The sequence below is a fragment of the Coffea arabica genome, chromosome 11e (genome assembly GCF_036785885.1).
Source record: "Coffea arabica cultivar ET-39 chromosome 11e, Coffea Arabica ET-39 HiFi, whole genome shotgun sequence".
Taxonomy (NCBI): Eukaryota; Viridiplantae; Streptophyta; class Magnoliopsida; order Gentianales; family Rubiaceae; genus Coffea; species Coffea arabica.
Window position 1 is genome coordinate 40,817,582 of NC_092331.1, and position 16,944 is coordinate 40,834,525.

The 16,944-nt window shown below is 39.3% G+C and overlaps 13 non-coding genes across 13 annotated transcripts; all 13 read right to left on the reverse strand.

Moving 5' to 3' along the window:
• Positions 1-962: 962 nt before the first annotated feature.
• On the reverse strand, positions 963-1,081 carry LOC140028676 (5S ribosomal RNA). Its single transcript, XR_011832581.1, has one exon. It is a non-coding gene; the product is annotated as a 5S ribosomal RNA (ribosomal RNA).
• A 1,122-nt stretch (positions 1,082-2,203) lies between these two features.
• On the reverse strand, positions 2,204-2,322 carry LOC140030800 (5S ribosomal RNA). Its single transcript, XR_011834719.1, has one exon. It is a non-coding gene; the product is annotated as a 5S ribosomal RNA (ribosomal RNA).
• A 1,122-nt stretch (positions 2,323-3,444) lies between these two features.
• Positions 3,445-3,563, reverse strand: LOC140028677 (5S ribosomal RNA). Its single transcript, XR_011832582.1, has one exon. It is a non-coding gene; the product is annotated as a 5S ribosomal RNA (ribosomal RNA).
• Positions 3,564-4,685: 1,122 nt separating this feature from the next.
• Positions 4,686-4,804, reverse strand: LOC140028679 (5S ribosomal RNA). The gene has a single exon (XR_011832584.1). It is a non-coding gene; the product is annotated as a 5S ribosomal RNA (ribosomal RNA).
• A 1,109-nt stretch (positions 4,805-5,913) lies between these two features.
• On the reverse strand, positions 5,914-6,032 carry LOC140031584 (5S ribosomal RNA). The gene has a single exon (XR_011835505.1). It is a non-coding gene; the product is annotated as a 5S ribosomal RNA (ribosomal RNA).
• Positions 6,033-7,157: 1,125 nt separating this feature from the next.
• LOC140030801 (5S ribosomal RNA) lies at positions 7,158-7,276 on the reverse strand. The gene has a single exon (XR_011834720.1). It is a non-coding gene; the product is annotated as a 5S ribosomal RNA (ribosomal RNA).
• A 1,122-nt stretch (positions 7,277-8,398) lies between these two features.
• LOC140028680 (5S ribosomal RNA) lies at positions 8,399-8,517 on the reverse strand. Its single transcript, XR_011832585.1, has one exon. It is a non-coding gene; the product is annotated as a 5S ribosomal RNA (ribosomal RNA).
• Positions 8,518-9,652: 1,135 nt separating this feature from the next.
• Positions 9,653-9,771, reverse strand: LOC140031189 (5S ribosomal RNA). The gene has a single exon (XR_011835110.1). It is a non-coding gene; the product is annotated as a 5S ribosomal RNA (ribosomal RNA).
• A 1,125-nt stretch (positions 9,772-10,896) lies between these two features.
• Positions 10,897-11,015, reverse strand: LOC140028681 (5S ribosomal RNA). The gene has a single exon (XR_011832586.1). It is a non-coding gene; the product is annotated as a 5S ribosomal RNA (ribosomal RNA).
• Positions 11,016-12,150: 1,135 nt separating this feature from the next.
• LOC140031190 (5S ribosomal RNA) lies at positions 12,151-12,269 on the reverse strand. The gene has a single exon (XR_011835111.1). It is a non-coding gene; the product is annotated as a 5S ribosomal RNA (ribosomal RNA).
• A 1,122-nt stretch (positions 12,270-13,391) lies between these two features.
• On the reverse strand, positions 13,392-13,510 carry LOC140028682 (5S ribosomal RNA). The gene has a single exon (XR_011832587.1). It is a non-coding gene; the product is annotated as a 5S ribosomal RNA (ribosomal RNA).
• Positions 13,511-14,632: 1,122 nt separating this feature from the next.
• LOC140028683 (5S ribosomal RNA) lies at positions 14,633-14,751 on the reverse strand. The gene has a single exon (XR_011832588.1). It is a non-coding gene; the product is annotated as a 5S ribosomal RNA (ribosomal RNA).
• Positions 14,752-15,873: 1,122 nt separating this feature from the next.
• Positions 15,874-15,992, reverse strand: LOC140028685 (5S ribosomal RNA). Its single transcript, XR_011832590.1, has one exon. It is a non-coding gene; the product is annotated as a 5S ribosomal RNA (ribosomal RNA).
• Positions 15,993-16,944: the final 952 nt, after the last annotated feature.

The following is a 16,944-nucleotide window of genomic DNA, read 5'->3' on the forward strand; positions in this document are numbered from 1 at the left end:
TTTTTTCCCTCATCCCGCAACTCTAAATTATCATGAAATCAATCCTTCACGCTTGCAGTTAGGGGTGGCAATTCGGGTCCAAATCAGGTTGGCGGGTCGGGTTCGGGTCAACAGACCCGCCAGAAAATCTGTTGACCCGAACCCCGACCCGCCAACCCGTGACGGGTCAGGTATGCTGACCCGAACCCGAAAATTTCAGGTTTACGGGGCGGCGGGTCGACCCGAAATGACCCGAAACTTAATTTTAATTTATTAATTTATCACTGTAATTTCTAATAAAATCAATTTCTCACAAAACTAATTACATAATCAAGTAATAAAAATTTAAATAAATGATTCCAAATCAAATCTAAAATAAATTAAACACCGTAAAAGTGTTTTATCCCAAGCAAAATATAAAATAAATTAAAACAATACAAAAGTGAAAAATAATATAATATATTATTTGTCCAAGTATAATAATTTCAACTTCACACAAATTAAATAAATTCGTTTAGGATTAAGTAATTAATGCCTTTGAAAAAAAGAATAACTTAGTTTAGTTAGATAAAATTATTTTTATGTTTATTAAATTATTTTTAATTCGTAAACGGGTCATATCGGGTCATATCAGGTCACCACGGGTTGACCCGAAATCGACCGGTTTTCTTTTCGGGTTCATCGGGTCCAACCCGATTCTGACCCGAATTCCCGAAACCTCAACCCAAACCCATTAATTTCGTGTTAGGTTCGTGTCGTGTCGAAAATTGCCACCCCTAGTTGCGGTGATACATTTGCGCCGACAAATTTGAGCGACGATCCGGGCTTTGATCGAGCCGTACCGTTCCTGATTTGTCTCGCGCCTTCAGATCCTCCTTCACGCTTCGACAAGAAGCAAAATATTAAGCAATCGTTCCGACGGAGCTAAATTACTACAGGATAAAGAACGAATAGGAAATTTGGATTTCGAAACAAAAAAGAGAGGGGTGCAACACGAGGACTTCCCAGGGGGTCACCCATCCTAGTACTACTCTCGCCCAAGCACGCTTAACTTCGGAGTTCTGATGGGATCCGGTGCATTAGTGCTGGTATGATCGCACCCGCCATGTTCCTTTCGCTTTATTCTTTTAAACTACCCCGTCCTGCGAAGCAGTGTGGCTTTTCTAGACCGAAATTCATTTTAAGCGTCAATTCAAGCATTTTCCTCTTATCCTTTTATTTATTTACTTTATATTTTTTTTTGTTATTGATTTGCACCCTGTTTTTTTCCCTCATCCCGCAACTCTAAATTATCATGAAATCAATCCTTCACGCTTGCAGTTAGGGGTGGCAATTCGGGTCCAAATCAGGTTGGCGGGTCGGGTTCGGGTCAACAGACCCGCCAGAAAATCTGTTGACCCGAACCCCGACCCGCCAACCCGTGACGGGTCAGGTATGCTGACCCGAACCCGAAAATTTCAGGTTTACGGGGCGGCGGGTCGACCCGAAATGACCCGAAACTTAATTTTAATTTATTAATTTATCACTGTAATTTCTAATAAAATCAATTTCTCACAAAACTAATTACATAATCAAGTAATAAAAATTTAAATAAATGATTCCAAATCAAATCTAAAATAAATTAAACACCGTAAAAGTGTTTTATCCCAAGCAAAATATAAAATAAATTAAAACAATACAAAAGTGAAAAATAATATAATATATTATTTGTCCAAGTATAATAATTTCAACTTCACACAAATTAAATAAATTCGTTTAGGATTAAGTAATTAATGCCTTTGAAAAAAAGAATAACTTAGTTTAGTTAGATAAAATTATTTTTATGTTTATTAAATTATTTTTAATTCGTAAACGGGTCATATCGGGTCATATCAGGTCACCACGGGTTGACCCGAAATCGACCGGTTTTCTTTTCGGGTTCATCGGGTCCAACCCGATTCTGACCCGAATTCCCGAAACCTCAACCCAAACCCATTAATTTCGTGTTAGGTTCGTGTCGTGTCGAAAATTGCCACCCCTAGTTGCGGTGATACATTTGCGCCGACAAATTTGAGCGACGATCCGGGCTTTGATCGAGCCGTACCGTTCCTGATTTGTCTCGCGCCTTCAGATCCTCCTTCACGCTTCGACAAGAAGCAAAATATTAAGCAATCGTTCCGACGGAGCTAAATTACTACAGGATAAAGAACGAATAGGAAATTTGGATTTCGAAACAAAAAAGAGAGGGGTGCAACACGAGGACTTCCCAGGGGGTCACCCATCCTAGTACTACTCTCGCCCAAGCACGCTTAACTTCGAAGTTCTGATGGGATCCGGTGCATTAGTGCTGGTATGATCGCACCCGCCATGTTCCTTTCGCTTTATTCTTTTAAACTACCCCGTCCTGCGAAGCAGTGTGGCTTTTCTAGACCGAAATTCATTTTAAGCGTCAATTCAAGCATTTTCCTCTTATCCTTTTATTTATTTACTTTATATTTTTTTTTGTTATTGATTTGCACCCTGTTTTTTTCCCTCATCCCGCAACTCTAAATTATCATGAAATCAATCCTTCACGCTTGCAGTTAGGGGTGGCAATTCGGGTCCAAATCAGGTTGGCGGGTCGGGTTCGGGTCAACAGACCCGCCAGAAAATCTGTTGACCCGAACCCCGACCCGCCAACCCGTGACGGGTCAGGTATGCTGACCCGAACCCGAAAATTTCAGGTTTACGGGGCGGCGGGTCGACCCGAAATGACCCGAAACTTAATTTTAATTTATTAATTTATCACTGTAATTTCTAATAAAATCAATTTCTCACAAAACTAATTACATAATCAAGTAATAAAAATTTAAATAAATGATTCCAAATCAAATCTAAAATAAATTAAACACTGTAAAAGTGTTTTATCCCAAGCAAAATATAAAATAAATTAAAACAATACAAAAGTGAAAAATAATATAATATATTATTTGTCCAAGTATAATAATTTCAACTTCACACAAATTAAATAAATTCGTTTAGGATTAAGTAATTAATGCCTTTGAAAAAAAGAATAACTTAGTTTAGTTAGATAAAATTATTTTTATGTTTATTAAATTATTTTTAATTCGTAAACGGGTCATATCGGGTCATATCAGGTCACCACGGGTTGACCCGAAATCGACCGGTTTTCTTTTCGGGTTCATCGGGTCCAACCCGATTCTGACCCGAATTCCCGAAACCTCAACCCAAACCCATTAATTTCGTGTTAGGTTCGTGTCGTGTCGAAAATTGCCACCCCTAGTTGCGGTGATACATTTGCGCCGACAAATTTGAGCGACGATCCGGGCTTTGATCGAGCCGTACCGTTCCTGATTTGTCTCGCGCCTTCAGATCCTCCTTCACGCTTCGACAAGAAGCAAAATATTAAGCAATCGTTCCGACGGAGCTAAATTACTACAGGATAAAGAACGAATAGGAAATTTGGATTTCGAAACAAAAAAGAGAGGGGTGCAACACGAGGACTTCCCAGGGGGTCACCCATCCTAGTACTACTCTCGCCCAAGCACGCTTAACTTCGGAGTTCTGATGGGATCCGGTGCATTAGTGCTGGTATGATCGCACCCGCCATGTTCCTTTCGCTTTATTCTTTTAAACTACCCCGTCCTGCGAAGCAGTGTGGCTTTTCTAGACCGAAATTCATTTTAAGCGTCAATTCAAGCATTTTCCTCTTATCCTTTTATTTATTTACTTTATATTTTTTTTTGTTATTGATTTGCACCCTGTTTTTTTCCCTCATCCCGCAACTCTAAATTATCATGAAATCAATCCTTCACGCTTGCAGTTAGGGGTGGCAATTCGGGTCCAAATCAGGTTGGCGGGTCGGGTTCGGGTCAACAGACCCGCCAGAAAATCTGTTGACCCGAACCCCGACCCGCCAACCCGTGACGGGTCAGGTATGCTGACCCGAACCCGAAAATTTCAGGTTTACGGGGCGGCGGGTCGACCCGAAATGACCCGAAACTTAATTTTAATTTATTAATTTATCACTGTAATTTCTAATAAAATCAATTTCTCACAAAACTAATTACATAATCAAGTAATAAAAATTTAAATAAATGATTCCAAATCAAATCTAAAATAAATTAAACACCGTAAAAGTGTTTTATCCCAAGCAAAATATAAAATAAATTAAAACAATACAAAAGTGAAAAATAATATAATATATTATTTGTCCAAGTATAATAATTTCAACTTCACACAAATTAAATAAATTCGTTTAGGATTAAGTAATTAATGCCTTTGAAAAAAAGAATAACTTAGTTTAGTTAGATAAAATTATTTTTATGTTTATTAAATTATTTTTAATTCGTAAACGTGTCATATCGGGTCATATCAGGTCACCACGGGTTGACCCGAAATCGACCGGTTTTCTTTTCGGGTTCATCGGGTCCAACCCGATTCTGACCCGAATTCCCGAAACCTCAACCCAAACCCATTAATTTCGTGTTAGGTTCGTGTCGTGTCGAAAATTGCCACCCCTAGTTGCGGTGATACATTTGCGCCGACAAATTTGAGCGACGATCCGGGCTTTGATCGAGCCGTACCGTTCCTGATTTGTCTCGCGCCTTCAGATCCTCCTTCACGCTTCGACAAGAAGCAAAATATTAAGCAATCGTTCCGACGGAGCTAAATTACTACAGGATAAAGAACGAATAGGAAATTTGGATTTCGAAACAAAAAAGAGAGGGGTGCAACACGAGGACTTCCCAGGGGGTCACCCATCCTAGTACTACTCTCGCCCAAGCACGCTTAACTTCGGAGTTCTGATGGGATCCGGTGCATTAGTGCTGGTATGATCGCACCCGCCATGTTCCTTTCGCTTTATTCTTTTAAACTACCCCGTCCTGCGAAGCAGTGTGGCTTTTCTAGACCGAAATTCATTTTAAGCGTCAATTCAAGCATTTTCCTCTTATCCTTTTATTTATTTACTTTATATTTTTTTTTGTTATTGATTTGCACCCTGTTTTTTTCCCTCATCCCGCAACTCTAAATTATCATGAAATCAATCCTTCACGCTTGCAGTTAGGGGTGGCAATTCGGGTCCAAATCAGGTTGGCGGGTCGGGTTCGGGTCAACAGACCCGCCAGAAAATCTGTTGACCCGAACCCCGACCCGCCAACCCGTGACGGGTCAGGTATGCTGACCCGAACCCGAAAATTTCAGGTTTACGGGGCGGCGGGTCGACCCGAAATGACCCGAAACTTAATTTTAATTTATTAATTTATCACTGTAATTTCTCACAAAACTAATTACATAATCAAGTAATAAAAATTTAAATAAATGATTCCAAATCAAATCTAAAATAAATTAAACACCGTAAAAGTGTTTTATCCCAAGCAAAATATAAAATAAATTAAAACAATACAAAAGTGAAAAATAATATAATATATTATTTGTCCAAGTATAATAATTTCAACTTCACACAAATTAAATAAATTCGTTTAGGATTAAGTAATTAATGCCTTTGAAAAAAAGAATAACTTAGTTTAGTTAGATAAAATTATTTTTATGTTTATTAAATTATTTTTAATTCGTAAACGGGTCATATCAGGTCACCACGGGTTGACCCGAAATCGACCGGTTTTCTTTTCGGGTTCATCGGGTCCAACCCGATTCTGACCCGAATTCCCGAAACCTCAACCCAAACCCATTAATTTCGTGTTAGGTTCGTGTCGTGTTTTCAGGTCGTGTCGAAAATTGCCACCCCTAGTTGCGGTGATACATTTGCGCCGACAAATTTGAGCGACGATCCGGGCTTTGATCGAGCCGTACCGTTCCTGATTTGTCTCGCGCCTTCAGATCCTCCTTCACGCTTCGACAAGAAGCAAAATATTAAGCAATCGTTCCGACGGAGCTAAATTACTACAGGATAAAGAACGAATAGGAAATTTGGATTTCGAAACAAAAAAGAGAGGGGTGCAACACGAGGACTTCCCAGGGGGTCACCCATCCTAGTACTACTCTCGCCCAAGCACGCTTAACTTCGGAGTTCTGATTGGATCCGGTGCATTAGTGCTGGTATGATCGCAACCGCCATGTTCCTTTCGCTTTATTCTTTTAAACTACCCCGTCCTGCGAAGCAGTGTGGCTTTTCTAGACCGAAATTCATTTTAAGCGTCAATTCAAGCATTTTCCTCTTATCCTTTTATTTATTTACTTTATATTTTTTTTTGTTATTGATTTGCACCCTGTTTTTTTCCCTCATCCCGCAACTCTAAATTATCATGAAATCAATCCTTCACGCTTGCAGTTAGGGGTGGCAATTCGGGTCCAAATCAGGTTGGCGGGTCGGGTTCGGGTCAACAGACCCGCCAGAAAATCTGTTGACCCGAACCCCGACCCGCCAACCCGTGACGGGTCAGGTATGCTGACCCGAACCCGAAAATTTCAGGTTTACGGGGCGGCGGGTCGACCCGAAATGACCCGAAACTTAATTTTAATTTATTAATTTATCACTGTAATTTCTAATAAAATCAATTTCTCACAAAACTAATTACATAATCAAGTAATAAAAATTTAAATAAATGATTCCAAATCAAATCTAAAATAAATTAAACACCGTAAAAGTGTTTTATCCCAAGCAAAATATAAAATAAATTAAAACAATACAAAAGTGAAAAATAATATAATATATTATTTGTCCAAGTATAATAATTTCAACTTCACACAAATTAAATAAATTCGTTTAGGATTAAGTAATTAATGCCTTTGAAAAAAAGAATAACTTAGTTTAGTTAGATAAAATTATTTTTATGTTTATTAAATTATTTTTAATTCGTAAACGGGTCATATCAGGTCACCACGGGTTGACCCGAAATCGACCGGTTTTCTTTTCGGGTTCATCGGGTCCAACCCGATTCTGACCCGAATTCCCGAAACCTCAACCCAAACCCATTAATTTCGTGTTAGGTTCGTGTCGTGTTTTCAGGTCGTGTCGAAAATTGCCACCCCTAGTTGCGGTGATACATTTGCGCCGACAAATTTGAGCGACGATCCGGGCTTTGATCGAGCCGTACCGTTCCTGATTTGTCTCGCGCCTTCAGATCCTCCTTCACGCTTCGACAAGAAGCAAAATATTAAGCAATCGTTCCGACGGAGCTAAATTACTACAGGATAAAGAACGAATAGGAAATTTGGATTTCGAAACAAAAAAGAGAGGGGTGCAACACGAGGACTTCCCAGGGGGTCACCCATCCTAGTACTACTCTCGCCCAAGCACGCTTAACTTCGAAGTTCTGATGGGATCCGGTGCATTAGTGCTGGTATGATCGCACCCGCCATGTTCCTTTCGCTTTATTCTTTTAAACTACCCCGTCCTGCGAAGCAGTGTGGCTTTTCTAGACCGAAATTCATTTTAAGCGTCAATTCAAGCATTTTCCTCTTATCCTTTTATTTATTTACTTTATATTTTTTTTTGTTATTGATTTGCACCCTGTTTTTTTCCCTCATCCCGCAACTCTAAATTATCATGAAATCAATCCTTCACGCTTGCAGTTAGGGGTGGCAATTCGGGTCCAAATCAGGTTGGCGGGTCGGGTTCGGGTCAACAGACCCGCCAGAAAATCTGTTGACCCGAACCCCGACCCGCCAACCCGTGACGGGTCAGGTATGCTGACCCGAACCCGAAAATTTCAGGTTTACGGGGAGGCGGGTCGACCCGAAATGACCCGAAACTTAATTTTAATTTATTAATTTATCACTGTAATTTCTAATAAAATCAATTTCTCACAAAACTAATTACATAATCAAGTAATAAAAATTTAAATAAATGATTCCAAATCAAATCTAAAATAAATTAAACACCGTAAAAGTGTTTTATCCCAAGCAAAATATAAAATAAATTAAAACAATACAAAAGTGAAAAATAATATAATATATTATTTGTCCAAGTATAATAATTTCAACTTCACACAAATTAAATAAATTCGTTTAGGATTAAGTAATTAATGCCTTTGAAAAAAAGAATAACTTAGTTTAGTTAGATAAAATTATTTTTATGTTTATTAAATTATTTTTAATTCGTAAACGGGTCATATCGGGTCATATCAGGTCACCACGGGTTGACCCGAAATCGACCGGTTTTCTTTTCGGGTTCATCGGGTCCAACCCGATTCTGACCCGAATTCCCGAAACCTCAACCCAAACCCATTAATTTCGTGTTAGGTTCGTGTCGTGTCGAAAATTGCCACCCCTAGTTGCGGTGATACATTTGCGCCGACAAATTTGAGCGACGATCCGGGCTTTGATCGAGCCGTACCGTTCCTGATTTGTCTCGCGCCTTCAGATCCTCCTTCACGCTTCGACAAGAAGCAAAATATTAAGCAATCGTTCCGACGGAGCTAAATTACTACAGGATAAAGAACGAATAGGAAATTTGGATTTCGAAACAAAAAAGAGAGGGGTGCAACACGAGGACTTCCCAGGGGGTCACCCATCCTAGTACTACTCTCGCCCAAGCACGCTTAACTTCGGAGTTCTGATGGGATCCGGTGCATTAGTGCTGGTATGATCGCACCCGCCATGTTCCTTTCGCTTTATTCTTTTAAACTACCCCGTCCTGCGAAGCAGTGTGGCTTTTCTAGACCGAAATTCATTTTAAGCGTCAATTCAAGCATTTTCCTCTTATCCTTTTATTTATTTACTTTATATTTTTTTTTGTTATTGATTTGCACCCTGTTTTTTTCCCTCATCCCGCAACTCTAAATTATCATGAAATCAATCCTTCACGCTTGCAGTTAGGGGTGGCAATTCGGGTCCAAATCAGGTTGGCGGGTCGGGTTCGGGTCAACAGACCCGCCAGAAAATCTGTTGACCCGAACCCCGACCCGCCAACCCGTGACGGGTCAGGTATGCTGACCCGAACCCGAAAATTTCAGGTTTACGGGGCGGCGGGTCGACCCGAAATGACCCGAAACTTAATTTTAATTTATTAATTTATCACTGTAATTTCTAATAAAATCAATTTCTCACAAAACTAATTACATAATCAAGTAATAAAAATTTAAATAAATGATTCCAAATCAAATCTAAAATAAATTAAACACCGTAAAAGTGTTTTATCCCAAGCAAAATATAAAATAAATTAAAACAATACAAAAGTGAAAAATAATATAATATATTATTTGTCCAAGTATAATAATTTCAACTTCACACAAATTAAATAAATTCGTTTAGGATTAAGTAATTAATGCCTTTGAAAAAAAGAATAACTTAGTTTAGTTAGATAAAATTATTTTTATGTTTATTAAATTATTTTTAATTCGTAAACGGGTCATATCGGGTCATATCAGGTCACCACGGGTTGACCCGAAATCGACCGGTTTTCTTTTCGGGTTCATCGGGTCCAACCCGATTCTGACCCGAATTCCCGAAACCTCAACCCAAACCCATTAATTTCGTGTTAGGTTCGTGTCGTGTTTTCAGGTCGTGTCGAAAATTGCCACCCCTAGTTGCGGTGATACATTTGCGCCGACAAATTTGAGCGACGATCCGGGCTTTGATCGAGCCGTACCGTTCCTGATTTGTCTCGCGCCTTCAGATCCTCCTTCACGCTTCGACAAGAAGCAAAATATTAAGCAATCGTTCCGACGGAGCTAAATTACTACAGGATAAAGAACGAATAGGAAATTTGGATTTCGAAACAAAAAAGAGAGGGGTGCAACACGAGGACTTCCCAGGGGGTCACCCATCCTAGTACTACTCTCGCCCAAGCACGCTTAACTTCGGAGTTCTGATTGGATCCGGTGCATTAGTGCTGGTATGATCGCACCCGCCATGTTCCTTTCGCTTTATTCTTTTAAACTACCCCGTCCTGCGAAGCAGTGTGGCTTTTCTAGACCGAAATTCATTTTAAGCGTCAATTCAAGCATTTTCCTCTTATCCTTTTATTTATTTACTTTATATTTTTTTTTGTTATTGATTTGCACCCTGTTTTTTTCCCTCATCCCGCAACTCTAAATTATCATGAAATCAATCCTTCACGCTTGCAGTTAGGGGTGGCAATTCGGGTCCAAATCAGGTTGGCGGGTCGGGTTCGGGTCAACAGACCCGCCAGAAAATCTGTTGACCCGAACCCCGACCTGCCAACCCGTGACGGGTCAGGTATGCTGACCCGAACCCGAAAATTTCAGGTTTACGGGGCGGCGGGTCGACCCGAAATGACCCGAAACTTAATTTTAATTTATTAATTTATCACTGTAATTTCTAATAAAATCAATTTCTCACAAAACTAATTACATAATCAAGTAATAAAAATTTAAATAAATGATTCCAAATCAAATCTAAAATAAATTAAACACCGTAAAAGTGTTTTATCCCAAGCAAAATATAAAATAAATTAAAACAATACAAAAGTGAAAAATAATATAATATATTATTTGTCCAAGTATAATAATTTCAACTTCACACAAATTAAATAAATTCGTTTAGGATTAAGTAATTAATGCCTTTGAAAAAAAGAATAACTTAGTTTAGTTAGATAAAATTATTTTTATGTTTATTAAATTATTTTTAATTCGTAAACGGGTCATATCAGGTCACCACGGGTTGACCCGAAATCGACCGGTTTTCTTTTCGGGTTCATCGGGTCCAACCCGATTCTGACCCGAATTCCCGAAACCTCAACCCAAACCCATTAATTTCGTGTTAGGTTCGTGTCGTGTTTTCAGGTCGTGTCGAAAATTGCCACCCCTAGTTGCGGTGATACATTTGCGCCGACAAATTTGAGCGACGATCCGGGCTTTGATCGAGCCGTACCGTTCCTGATTTGTCTCGCGCCTTCAGATCCTCCTTCACGCTTCGACAAGAAGCAAAATATTAAGCAATCGTTCCGACGGAGCTAAATTACTACAGGATAAAGAACGAATAGGAAATTTGGATTTCGAAACAAAAAAGAGAGGGGTGCAACACGAGGACTTCCCAGGGGGTCACCCATCCTAGTACTACTCTCGCCCAAGCACGCTTAACTTCGGAGTTCTGATGGGATCCGGTGCATTAGTGCTGGTATGATCGCACCCGCCATGTTCCTTTCGCTTTATTCTTTTAAACTACCCCGTCCTGCGAAGCAGTGTGGCTTTTCTAGACCGAAATTCATTTTAAGCGTCAATTCAAGCATTTTCCTCTTATCCTTTTATTTATTTACTTTATATTTTTTTTTGTTATTGATTTGCACCCTGTTTTTTTCCCTCATCCCGCAACTCTAAATTATCATGAAATCAATCCTTCACGCTTGCAGTTAGGGGTGGCAATTCGGGTCCAAATCAGGTTGGCGGGTCGGGTTCGGGTCAACAGACCCGCCAGAAAATCTGTTGACCCGAACCCCGACCCGCCAACCCGTGACGGGTCAGGTATGCTGACCCGAACCCGAAAATTTCAGGTTTACGGGGCGGCGGGTCGACCCGAAATGACCCGAAACTTAATTTTAATTTATTAATTTATCACTGTAATTTCTAATAAAATCAATTTCTCACAAAACTAATTACATAATCAAGTAATAAAAATTTAAATAAATGATTCCAAATCAAATCTAAAATAAATTAAACACCGTAAAAGTGTTTTATCCCAAGCAAAATATAAAATAAATTAAAACAATACAAAAGTGAAAAATAATATAATATATTATTTGTCCAAGTATAATAATTTCAACTTCACACAAATTAAATAAATTCGTTTAGGATTAAGTAATTAATGCCTTTGAAAAAAAGAATAACTTAGTTTAGTTAGATAAAATTATTTTTATGTTTATTAAATTATTTTTAATTCGTAAACGGGTCATATCGGGTCATATCAGGTCACCACGGGTTGACCCGAAATCGACCGGTTTTCTTTTCGGGTTCATCGGGTCCAACCCGATTCTGACCCGAATTCCCGAAACCTCAACCCAAACCCATTAATTTCGTGTTAGGTTCGTGTCGTGTTTTCAGGTCGTGTCGAAAATTGCCACCCCTAGTTGCGGTGATACATTTGCGCCGACAAATTTGAGCGACGATCCGGGCTTTGATCGAGCCGTACCGTTCCTGATTTGTCTCGCGCCTTCAGATCCTCCTTCACGCTTCGACAAGAAGCAAAATATTAAGCAATCGTTCCGACGGAGCTAAATTACTACAGGATAAAGAACGAAGAGGAAATTTGGATTTCGAAACAAAAAAGAGAGGGGTGCAACACGAGGACTTCCCAGGGGGTCACCCATCCTAGTACTACTCTCGCCCAAGCACGCTTAACTTCGGAGTTCTGATTGGATCCGGTGCATTAGTGCTGGTATGATCGCACCCGCCATGTTCCTTTCGCTTTATTCTTTTAAACTACCCCGTCCTGCGAAGCAGTGTGGCTTTTCTAGACCGAAATTCATTTTAAGCGTCAATTCAAGCATTTTCCTCTTATCCTTTTATTTATTTACTTTATATTTTTTTTTGTTATTGATTTGCACCCTGTTTTTTTCCCTCATCCCGCAACTCTAAATTATCATGAAATCAATCCTTCACGCTTGCAGTTAGGGGTGGCAATTCGGGTCCAAATCAGGTTGGCGGGTCGGGTTCGGGTCAACAGACCCGCCAGAAAATCTGTTGACCCGAACCCCGACCCGCCAACCCGTGACGGGTCAGGTATGCTGACCCGAACCCGAAAATTTCAGGTTTACGGGGCGGCGGGTCGACCCGAAATGACCCGAAACTTAATTTTAATTTATTAATTTATCACTGTAATTTCTAATAAAATCAATTTCTCACAAAACTAATTACATAATCAAGTAATAAAAATTTAAATAAATGATTCCAAATCAAATCTAAAATAAATTAAACACCGTAAAAGTGTTTTATCCCAAGCAAAATATAAAATAAATTAAAACAATACAAAAGTGAAAAATAATATAATATATTATTTGTCCAAGTATAATAATTTCAACTTCACACAAATTAAATAAATTCGTTTAGGATTAAGTAATTAATGCCTTTGAAAAAAAGAATAACTTAGTTTAGTTAGATAAAATTATTTTTATGTTTATTAAATTATTTTTAATTCGTAAACGGGTCATATCGGGTCATATCAGGTCACCACGGGTTGACCCGAAATCGACCGGTTTTCTTTTCGGGTTCATCGGGTCCAACCCGATTCTGACCCGAATTCCCGAAACCTCAACCCAAACCCATTAATTTCGTGTTAGGTTCGTGTCGTGTCGAAAATTGCCACCCCTAGTTGCGGTGATACATTTGCGCCGACAAATTTGAGCGACGATCCGGGCTTTGATCGAGCCGTACCGTTCCTGATTTGTCTCGCGCCTTCAGATCCTCCTTCACGCTTCGACAAGAAGCAAAATATTAAGCAATCGTTCCGACGGAGCTAAATTACTACAGGATAAAGAACGAATAGGAAATTTGGATTTCGAAACAAAAAAGAGAGGGGTGCAACACGAGGACTTCCCAGGGGGTCACCCATCCTAGTACTACTCTCGCCCAAGCACGCTTAACTTCGGAGTTCTGATGGGATCCGGTGCATTAGTGCTGGTATGATCGCACCCGCCATGTTCCTTTCGCGTTCTTCTTTTAAACTACCCCGTCCTGCGAAGCAGTGTGGCTTTTCTAGACCGAAATTCATTTTAAGCGTCAATTCAAGCATTTTCCTCTTATCCTTTTATTTATTTACTTTATATATTTTTTTGTTATTGATTTGCACCCTGTTTTTTTCCCTCATCCCGCAACTCTAAATTATCATGAAATCAATCCTTCACGCTTGCAGTTAGGGGTGGCAATTCGGGTCCAAATCAGGTTGGCGGGTCGGGTTCGGGTCAGCAGACCCGCCAGAAAATCTGTTGACCCGAACCCCGACCCGCCAACCCGTGACGGGTCAGGTATGCTGACCCGAACCCGAAAATTTCAGGTTTACGGGGCGGCGGGTCGACCCGAAATGACCCGAAACTTAATTTTAATTTATTAATTTATCACTGTAATTTCTAATAAAATCAATTTCTCACAAAACTAATTACATAATCAAGTAATAAAAATTTAAATAAATGATTCCAAATCAAATCTAAAATAAATTAAACACCGTAAAAGTGTTTTATCCCAAGCAAAATATAAAATAAATTAAAACAATACAAAAGTGAAAAATAATATAATATATTATTTGTCCAAGTATAATAATTTCAACTTCACACAAATTAAATAAATTCGTTTAGGATTAAGTAATTAATGCCTTTGAAAAAAAGAATAACTTAGTTTAGTTAGATAAAATTATTTTTATGTTTATTAAATTATTTTTAATTCGTAAACGGGTCATATCGGGTCATATCAGGTCACCACGGGTTGACCCGAAATCGACCGGTTTTCTTTTCGGGTTCATCGGGTCCAACCCGATTCTGACCCGAATTCCCGAAACCTCAACCCAAACCCATTAATTTCGTGTTAGGTTCGTGTCGTGTCGAAAATTGCCACCCCTAGTTGCGGTGATACATTTGCGCCGACAAATTTGAGCGACGATCCGGGCTTTGATCGAGCCGTACCGTTCCTGATTTGTCTCGCGCCTTCAGATCCTCCTTCACGCTTCGACAAGAAGCAAAATATTAAGCAATCGTTCCGACGGAGCTAAATTACTACAGGATAAAGAACGAATAGGAAATTTGGATTTCGAAACAAAAAAGAGAGGGGTGCAACACGAGGACTTCCCAGGGGGTCACCCATCCTAGTACTACTCTCGCCCAAGCACGCTTAACTTCGGAGTTCTGATGGGATCCGGTGCATTAGTGCTGGTATGATCGCACCCGCCATGTTCCTTTCGCGTTCTTCTTTTAAACTACCCCGTCCTGCGAAGCAGTGTGGCTTTTCTAGACCGAAATTCATTTTAAGCGTCAATTCAAGCATTTTCCTCTTATCCTTTTATTTATTTACTTTATATTTTTTTTTGTTATTGATTTGCACCCTGTTTTTTTCCCTCATCCCGCAACTCTAAATTATCATGAAATCAATCCTTCACGCTTGCAGTTAGGGGTGGCAATTCGGGTCCAAATCAGGTTGGCGGGTCGGGTTCGGGTCAGCAGACCCGCCAGAAAATCTGTTGACCCGAACCCCGACCCGCCAACCCGTGACGGGTCAGGTATGCTGACCCGAACCCGAAAATTTCAGGTTTACGGGGCGGCGGGTCGACCCGAAATGACCCGAAACTTAATTTTAATTTATTAATTTATCACTGTAATTTCTAATAAAATCAATTTCTCACAAAACTAATTACATAATCAAGTAATAAAAATTTAAATAAATGATTCCAAATCAAATCTAAAATAAATTAAACACCGTAAAAGTGTTTTATCCCAAGCAAAATATAAAATAAATTAAAACAATACAAAAGTGAAAAATAATATAATATATTATTTGTCCAAGTATAATAATTTCAACTTCACACAAATTAAATAAATTCGTTTAGGATTAAGTAATTAATGCCTTTGAAAAAAAGAATAACTTAGTTTAGTTAGATAAAATTATTTTTATGTTTATTAAATTATTTTTAATTCGTAAACGGGTCATATCGGGTCATATCAGGTCACCACGGGTTGACCCGAAATCGACCGGTTTTCTTTTCGGGTTCATCGGGTCCAACCCGATTCTGACCCGAATTCCCGAAACCTCAACCCAAACCCATTAATTTCGTGTTAGGTTCGTGTCGTGTCGAAAATTGCCACCCCTAGTTGCGGTGATACATTTGCGCCGACAAATTTGAGCGACGATCCGGGCTTTGATCGAGCCGTACCGTTCCTGATTTGTCTCGCGCCTTCAGATCCTCCTTCACGCTTCGACAAGAAGCAAAATATTAAGCAATCGTTCCGACGGAGCTAAATTACTACAGGATAAAGAACGAATAGGAAATTTGGATTTCGAAACAAAAAAGAGAGGGGTGCAACACGAGGACTTCCCAGGGGGTCACCCATCCTAGTACTACTCTCGCCCAAGCACGCTTAACTTCGGAGTTCTGATGGGATCCGGTGCATTAGTGCTGGTATGATCGCACCCGCCATGTTCCTTTCGCTTTATTCTTTTAAACTACCCCGTCCTGCGAAGCAGTGTGGCTTTTCTAGACCGAAATTCATTTTAAGCGTCAATTCAAGCATTTTCCTCTTATCCTTTTATTTATTTACTTTATATTTTTTTTTGTTATTGATTTGCACCCTGTTTTTTTCCCTCATCCCGCAACTCTAAATTATCATGAAATCAATCCTTCACGCTTGCAGTTAGGGGTGGCAATTCGGGTCCAAATCAGGTTGGCGGGTCGGGTTCGGGTCAACAGACCCGCCAGAAAATCTGTTGACCCGAACCCCGACCCGCCAACCCGTGACGGGTCAGGTATGCTGACCCGAACCCGAAAATTTCAGGTTTACGGGGCGGCGGGTCGACCCGAAATGACCCGAAACTTAATTTTAATTTATTAATTTATCACTGTAATTTCTAATAAAATCAATTTCTCACAAAACTAATTACATAATCAAGTAATAAAAATTTAAATAAATGATTCCAAATCAAATCTAAAATAAATTAAACACCGTAAAAGTGTTTTATCCCAAGCAAAATATAAAATAAATTAAAACAATACAAAAGTGAAAAATAATATAATATATTATTTGTCCAAGTACAATAATTTCAACTTCACACAAATTAAATAAATTCGTTTAGGATTAAGTAATTAATGCCTTTGAAAAAAAGAATAACTTAGTTTAGTTAGATAAAATTATTTTTATGTTTATTAAATTATTTTTAATTCGTAAACGGGTCATATCGGGTCATATCAGGTCACCACGGGTTGACCCGAAATCGACCGGTTTTCTTTTCGGGTTCATCGGGTCCAACCCGATTCTGACCCGAATTCCCGAAACCTCAACCCAAACCCATTAATTTCGTGTTAGGTTCGTGTCGTGTTTTCAGGTCGTGTCGAAAATTGCCACCCCTAGTTGCGGTGATACATTTGCGC